The following is an 8673-nucleotide window of genomic DNA, read 5'->3' on the forward strand; positions in this document are numbered from 1 at the left end:
TTTTCTAGCATTTTACATTTATTTTAATTTATAAAATATATTCCTTTCAACTTCTACATCTACTCTTCACCTTGCGGGTAATTTTTAAAAATCATTTCATTTCAAATATATTCCTTTGTTGGTAATTTTTAAAAGTCATTTCATTTCCAATTGTTGCTTAATATGCATGTTATCCTATTTGAACTTCAACCAATCACGTTTCCGATCTTGCGTTATTTATGATTCTGCAACAATTAAAACTTGTATAAGACCATAGGAAGAGATAACAAATATAACATCCTTTCATACTTTCTTATTAATTTAAATAAGTAAGACTATTTACACTCCATTTTTGTTATTCACACTTCAATAATTATTTTGGTCATATAATATTCATTAATTAGACTATGTGAGAAAACAAATGGTCGAATTACAAATACAAAAAAATGGAGTACAAATAACATTGTCTTAAGTAACAAGTGGCTTCCATGCCTTTCTAATTTAAAAAAGTAGTGACTCCACATATAAAGGAATTTGGTTTGAAGTTTATTAGTGGGAGGGCAAATAAAAAAAGAGCATTGCCAAACTTAGTAAAAGAAAGAAAGTAAATGACAATATTTTATCTTTTAACTTAGTAATCCTAAGTAAAAGGGCAAAACTAAATAGAAAACAAAAAGGAGATAATGTTGTAGATTTAAAAAATCACGAATGGTACCATTCAAGCAATCCAAATTATGAAACCACTAAATAAACAAAAAGTAATACTAGCCTTTTAACTTGCATCACATTTTTTTTTAGATATTCATTTTTGATAAAAAAATAATGATAGGATCCTCCAGTGTATAAACATATACAATATTATTTTGATTTGAAATATAATCCCGTGCATAGCACGGGTCAAAATACTAGTGTGTTAAACTACGAATAAGTTTGGGGAAAAATTCAATAATAATTGTTATATCATTAAGCAGTATAATGAAATATTTTTTGGCTGATTTAGCAGGCCCAATTTGTAAATTTAAATTTACAAAATCACTTCGTACGGGACCATGACAAAATAAAATTAACTCAAAGCTCATTCTACCCTTGCAAACAAAAGAAAATGAACAACGCATTTCAAAAACCCAACTCTTTCACTCTTTCGCTATTCTGAAATTCGCCAAATGTGAAGTACTAGCAAATAAAATTATCAAATATAATGAAATATGTGAATTTGCTGATGTAACAGAAGTAACAAGACTAATATCCAAGGCTGCACATTACACATGTCGTGTAAAGAATTACGCAATTGGTCACATTATTCATTAATTAATGCTACATTATAAAGGTTACATAGCTAAGCAGCTTAAAAACTGTACAGAATTTTAAGGGGCATCGATCGATGTAAAGGCGGAAACATGTTGGGATCCTTTCGACCAGCGATTGGATCCTCCAGTGTTGCTGCCCCTACGCACATATGAAGGGGCAACTGCCAGAGTCCATGACACCGTAGCCTTCTTATCTAACATTGGAAATCCCATTGAGAGGTGGGCCACCATCGAAGCCACTCCGTGCATGCCCTGTCCAAGCCCGTCCGACTGAACATACTGATATAACCGTACAGGGGATGCATCACTGGCGCCAGTCTTATCATTACCAGACTACCCCCCAACTAAGCTAAATTTTCTGTCTAACCTAAGCTAAACGGACCATGTGACTAGATTTGATCACCGTAGGCAGACTTTAATCATTCGGCAGGACAATTTGGGCCCCATTTTTTAAGTTTGTATTCTGGGGGTTTGGCAAAAATTTTACTTTAGCTGAGCGAAGAATTTTAACCAGTTATTTTTTTTTTTGGTAAACAATATGTGAATCTGTTGAAACGATGGTCATGGAAATGCCAAAACAAAAGTTCTGTGATGGTACTGTAGCTCAAGTTTGAATAAAATTGTAGAAGACAGAATTGGCCAAATGTAGTTCAGACCAAACACGGCCTTGGCCACGAATAACTCTATCCTTGCATTTTCCTATTAAGCAAGTTGTATTGCCAAGCACCGTAGCCTCTCCTATAACAACTCCACACAACAACTTCTCTCTTAAGGTTGACGTTCAAATCTCACCTGGAGCGAAAAAAATCTAAGGATTGTGCCATAACACTCCCTTGGTTTAGTTGGATCTGTATACCCACTAGCCCGTACCATAGCCTCCCCCTCCACCCTAGATTAGAATAGAGTAGGTGATGCAAATGTATCATTACTGACAAAAAAAAACTTCTCTCTTGCATGGCCCATTGAAACGTATTTGTTTCTTTCAATGGAGGAAAGCCAAATATGGCAGGTGTTTTATGGGAGAACGGACTAGCATTTTATGTCATCCGAAGTTTTAAACACATTATGGGAAAATGGGTTGTCACACCTCATGAAGGAGAAAAGACTTAAAGAGCTGGTGTTTTACCTTTTTCAGATTATGTTGTGGGTACGTAGTCCGAATTCAAGCAAAATTACTTCGATACCTCAAAATGGGTACTCTGTGATTATAATGGAGCAAAGCCATAAACAGCGTGTGTTGTATTGGACAACGGTTAATTTTTAAGCCAATTATATACTATAGTTAATTGTATTCGGGTTAAATGTGTACTGTATTCTTACTTATACTGGAGGAAAGCCATAAAGCGATGGTGTTTAACCGTTTTTAACAGTTTTTGTAATCTGCAATCCACAAATTTGTTGATGCTCAAAACGGGTACTCTGTTCTTGTAATGGAGGAAAGCCATAAAGAGACGGTGTTATATTAGAGAACCCCGGTCTCTTATTGTTGACGATAAAAAAATTGAATTTAACGAAGACGAGTGCTCTGTTCTTATACTGGGGAAAAGCAAAGAACAGATTGTGTTGTATTGGAAAACGTATTTTTATTTATACGTTATAAAAATTCAGGCCCATACAGAATGGGTACTCTGTTCGTATACTGCAGGAAAGGCATAAAGAACTGGTGTTTTATTTTATAACGGGCAAATTCAATTTTTTTCTGATAAAGAAGGAAAGTCAAAAAGAGCCGGTGTGTTATTCGAAAGCATTTTCAATCTTATAAGATGCAGTGCCTACTGTGACCCATTTTTCCACTAACCTAAGTTAGACTCACTAATCATACAGTTTGTTAACCGTAGTCAACAAAAGAATGCCTCAAAGAGCGGCAGCGTAGTCTAACCACTCAAACGATGCACCGTCAGCTCCTCCATTTAAACTCAGGTCCATGAACTGTATCCTCTCCTATAAGAGCTTCACACAACTAACTTGTTCCTTGCATGCCCATTCAATCGCACGCTCACTTCAGACAACAGCTTTCGCTCCTGCATGCCGATTCAACTTCATACAACAACCTTCTCTAAGCTTCGCATCTTTCTGTAGCACCTATAGTCTCTACCTCGTCCAGACACTCGCTTTCTTGTGTATGTTGTAACCCCTGAACCGCACCATCCTCTTCTACTTTTAATCGGCCAGCAGACTTAGCCATGGCACTTGGACGACTTCCTGAAATGCATATGCTCAACAATGGTGGAATGGTCGGCTACTTTGAAGATGAGCACAATCCACTTCACCACATTGGAGTGAAGTGGATTGTCGAGGAAGCGCTGCTGCGGTTGGATAGGTTTCCCGGCGCTGAGTTTCAGCAGTCGATGTTGGTGTCTTGCATCCCTGTGCGAAACAACATTGCGAACGAGGAAGTGTTTCGGTCGCGGACCAAGTGGCGCCGTCGTCCCCTCCCCCTTATGCAGAACCTGAAGGCTTTTTACATCATGACCTACAATGCCTGGTTTGTGGGCAAGGAGGCATTTGTTGCACACTTCCTCGGTCTGAAGGCACTGCTTCACACGGACATCTGGATTCTCTTCGGCGCCCACTTTGAAGACTGGTCTGTAACACGGTTTATGGCTGAACAGGGATACCACGCGAGTATGACCTGAAACGTTGCCATTGGAGACAACCTTCACACCGCAACCATTTGCTGGAACCCATTTGCTGTAGAGATCACGTTTGAAGACAGAGATGCTACTGACAGTCTTCTCCTCACTGAGTGCCGCAAGAAATACCGCAGCTTTCTCAGGGTAGCTACCACGGTTGCCTCCATTAACCCTATGTTTGTGAAACATCATATTTTGATGGTGGGTTGTTTTTGGTTCAAGGCACTTTGTCTTTTTGGCCGTAGCATGCTTGGTTTTACTTGTTACCATAAGAAGGGTAGGGGTTAGGGGCTGATAATATGTAAGGCTTGAAAATTAGGAGTGCACCGTTTGGTAGTATTGTAAGGGAAGCAACTTGAATTCCAAATTTAAAAGTAAGAACTTGTTTCGTCATTCTACTCGACAAATTTCGATGTTGTAAGCCTAATAATGCTGTTGTAGATCAGAAATGGTTCTACATAAGCTTCCGATTGTTCTCCTGTATGGCTAAGCAGAAGTACAAAATTAACAACACTACGATTGCCCTTATAGTCAATAATGAAGTTCATCGCTGAATCAACGTTCCCTACTACCTCATCCTCACACACATTTCGGGGGAAAGAGGCAACAGGCATTTTAGAAAACAAATATAATGCACAATGTAAACTGGTGCCAAAAATGCATTTCCTCGTGTAATATAATGCAAAATCACCATTTACACAGACACACTCCACCAGTTTGGGTGGGCAGACGCACATGCGCCACTGTCCGCTTGACGAAGGATGGACAAAAGCCAATGCCAAAGCACTAGCAAACAAAGGCCAACAGGCTGTAAATGACGCTTAATGCCCATTCTATGCTAATGGACACCATAGTTGAGTACTGTACAGGGGGTGGGAGGGAATGGAATCAGAGTGAACAGAGCACTTCACGATTTCAGAACCAGAACAATGAGTACCGCCACGACAGCAACCACAACAATGTTAAGGATCGTTACGTTCCTTTGCATGCTTCTCAGTTCAGCTATAATGCCAGACATCTCCGCCGCGGGTCTATTGGTGAGGCGGTCGGTACTTGAGGAAACGGGATCGGGAACTTGAAACCCCGTTGCTCGTGCAAACTCATCACACCAGGCAATAAACGTTCGACAGGGCCTCTGCAATACAAGTACCTTAGCAATCGAAAATTTGTGTCCGAAACAGTACTACCGAAGAACTTACCTAGGCGTTAGCGCAGCGATAGTAGTGGCGGCCCCTGTTTGCTTCAGACTTCCAGACAACACGAACTGCACAGCTACGACCACAATTGCAATATAATGTCGGCCATACCGTGCTATTGACCGACCCAGCAGAAGAGGATGAAGCCATTCGCAAGGGTTAATCTCCTTCGCTACACCGCCTAACTTTATCTCTAGCAAACATAAGGACACGGCGCTCCCACGGTGTCGAGGGACAATGCCTTTAATAAGAATTTGGGGTTTAGAGGTAATAGGTTTTCCCCAACAGTAATCAAGACTCAAACAAGGGCGGGGATAAGCCTAATGTTTCACAACGAACGGCACACACACCAGGATTTTGTGTAAGTCCATCACAAAAACAACCATTAAAAGGATTGTAACGATTACTTTGCCACTATATTAATATACCTCTAATGTTAATTCGATAAATGTCACTTAGGCACGTACGTGGGTTGAATAATTTGTGATGCTAATAGACATTTAATGGAAAGGTTATTTGGATAGATTGTCATGTTATGCAACATTTTATCTTCATTCATTTGTTGTCCGCAGTTAATTTATGAAAATGCGGCATATTTATGTTTATAGACATACTTTTTTAATTTAATTGAATATTTGATATTTAATAGTTGTCATATATCACAATGTACCAGTTTCGCTGTCGTACAAATACGAGTGTAACAATGTTCCAATTCCAGATACAAACATTTACGTATTTAACTTAAATGTAATGTTTCAGAGTGAAATGGCCATACAAAGCTAGTATTTTGTTGATGTAATGCAGAAAAGCCATAAAGAGCTGCTATGTTATGGCCAATATCATTTTTAGGTACTACCAGATATTTAAAATTTGTTGAAAAACAGCATGTACCAGTTTCCACTTCATAAAGATAGTTGTGGAACACTTTTTCATTTTCAGTTACAAACATTTACGTTTTTAACTAACATGTAATGTTTCAGAGGGAAACATTACATGGTAAACTAGTATTTCGTTGATGTAATGCAGAAAAGCCATAAAGAACTGCTATGTTATGGCCAAGATCTTATATAGATATTACCCCATCTTTAAATTTTGTTGAATACGAAATCTACCAGTTTCCGGTTGCTAAAGATATTGCTTTGACACTTTTCCAATTTCAGTTACAAACATTTACGTATTCAAATGAAATGTCATACATAAGAGTGAAATGCCCAAACGTAGCTACTATTTCGTTGATGTAATGCAGAAAGGCCATAAAAAGCTGGTACGTTTTGGCCAATATAGTTTTCCACAGTTTATGTTTAACATGTGTTAAATACAACATCTACCACTAGGCGAGCATCCCAAAATTTTTTCTTGGGTACACTTTCTCAATCCTAGTATTTTACAACCATTTATGTATTTTACATAAATGTTATGATTCAGCGTAAAATTGGCATAAATAGCTGGTATTTTGTTGAGGATTACATAAACCCTTAAGGAGCTGGTCTGTTATGGCCAATATCTTTTATTTTTAACTTGACATTTAAAATTTGTTAAATACAAAATCTACCAGTTTCCTTTTCATAAAAAACATTTGTGTGACATTTTTTCAATTTCAGTTACCAACATTTATGTATTTAATAGAAATTAGATTTTTCACAGCAAAATGGCCTTACAGAGGCGAAAATGTGTTCATGTGACGGAACGAAGTCATAATAAACACGTAATACTTTATGGACCATTTCTTTTTGAGTTATTATCACTTTACCCCCTTAAACTAAATCACTACTATCAGTTTACCCCCTAACGTTAACTTTTAGTCACTTTACCCCCATAAATAATTCAACTCAACATGTTAAGAATTTTTTGACAAAAATACCCTTTTATTTTGTAGCATTACTATATTGTTATTATCACATTATTCGTTTAGATTATAGTGATACAATCACTTTAATTCATAATATTATTTTCTAGGCATTTTACCTCATCATTAATCTAACTGGTATGGTCAAAAAATTTGACATTTATTTACCTTTTTTATATATAATTTAAAATAAAAAATTAGAATGATTATTCTTCCTTTTTTTCACTTTTAAGAGATCAAAAACTATAAAAAAAGGATTTTCTCAAAATTCTTTTTTTCACACTTATTAATACTAGGAAAAGAAAAAGAAATAGAAAAGAAGAAGAAAGAAAATTAGATTTTGCAAAGAAAGAAAATAAAGAAAAGTCTAACATTATCGTATTACATTAAGGTTACCGGGATTAGGATTTGAATTTGGTAGTAAATAGAAAAATATTTAATAATAAAAATATTTAATTCTTTCTTATCTGTAATTTAAAAAAAAAAGAATTTAACTCTCTCCCTCTCCCCCCCTTCTCCATCTTTCTATTCTTTTTTGATATAAATAAGATTGTCAAGAAAAAATAAATTAATACTTTGACTTTTTTTTTCTTGATACTAAAAAGGAGAAGAGTCACTATAAAATTTTTTTTTATTATGCAAACAAGAGGATATTTTCTTTTAAAATTTTTTAACTTCCTACCTTGGTTTAATGATAGGATAGATTGCCTAAAAATAACTTTAGGGGGTAAATTGATAATGAGACTATAGTTTATGGGAGTAAAATGATAATAATTTTAAGGGTTAAACATGTCTTTTCACTTTAATTAACAAAGTCCGTTAAGTCTAGCCGTTAATTTAGGGGGTAAAGTGACTAAAAAATAACGTTAAGGGAAAAATTGGTAGTGACACCAAACGTTAAGCGGGTAAAGTGATAATAACCCTTTCTTTTTACAAAACTTTTCTTTTTATGTCCGTTAAATGGAATGTTACTTTTTGTAGGAATGTTACTATAACACTTTTTAGATTTTACTTACAAACATTGTGGTGTTATGTCGTACTTTAAATGTTTGAGAGTGCAATGGCCATAAGGAACTGGTATTTTGAATAGCTAATGCTCTTTTTCGTATAAACCCCAACTCTTGAAGTTTATTAATCCCCCGCAGGCCGGATGTCCGCCCAATTGTTGTTGATATACAGCTGTAGTCGGGTTGGGTGTTATTTAGTAGGGGTTTAAGTGGAAATGTACACACAAAGTCCGTAAAAATACACTGGAATCACAAAAAAATCGGAACAGTCAATTGGAATCAACTGTTCCTCAGCCTTGGACGCTTCATGTAAAGTACAGATATGTGTATTCAATTAAATGTGAAACAGGCAACAATCTATCTTCCCATGAACCCAATTTCCACAAAGTTTAATTCAAATCAATTTCAATTCCGCGAATGTTGTTAGAAAAGTCAGAAACCAACACAAAAACGACTCGAATTTATTATAATTCGGAAAAAGGATTCTGTACTTCAACTCTACAAGTCCCCTAAACCGTCTACATATTACAACATCTAAAATCAAAATAGATTACATAATTAAATAACTTAATATTTCAAACATTATTTGCTTTACTTCATTTATTAAATAATGACCATACGTTGCTTCAAAGCCAAACATGACAAGTTGTACACCTTAACAGACCAAAAACTAGTGCAATGAAGGGATGCATAAGTATTATGAGC

Source organism: Coffea arabica, chromosome 9e (genome assembly GCF_036785885.1).
Source record: "Coffea arabica cultivar ET-39 chromosome 9e, Coffea Arabica ET-39 HiFi, whole genome shotgun sequence".
Taxonomy (NCBI): domain Eukaryota; kingdom Viridiplantae; phylum Streptophyta; class Magnoliopsida; order Gentianales; family Rubiaceae; genus Coffea; species Coffea arabica.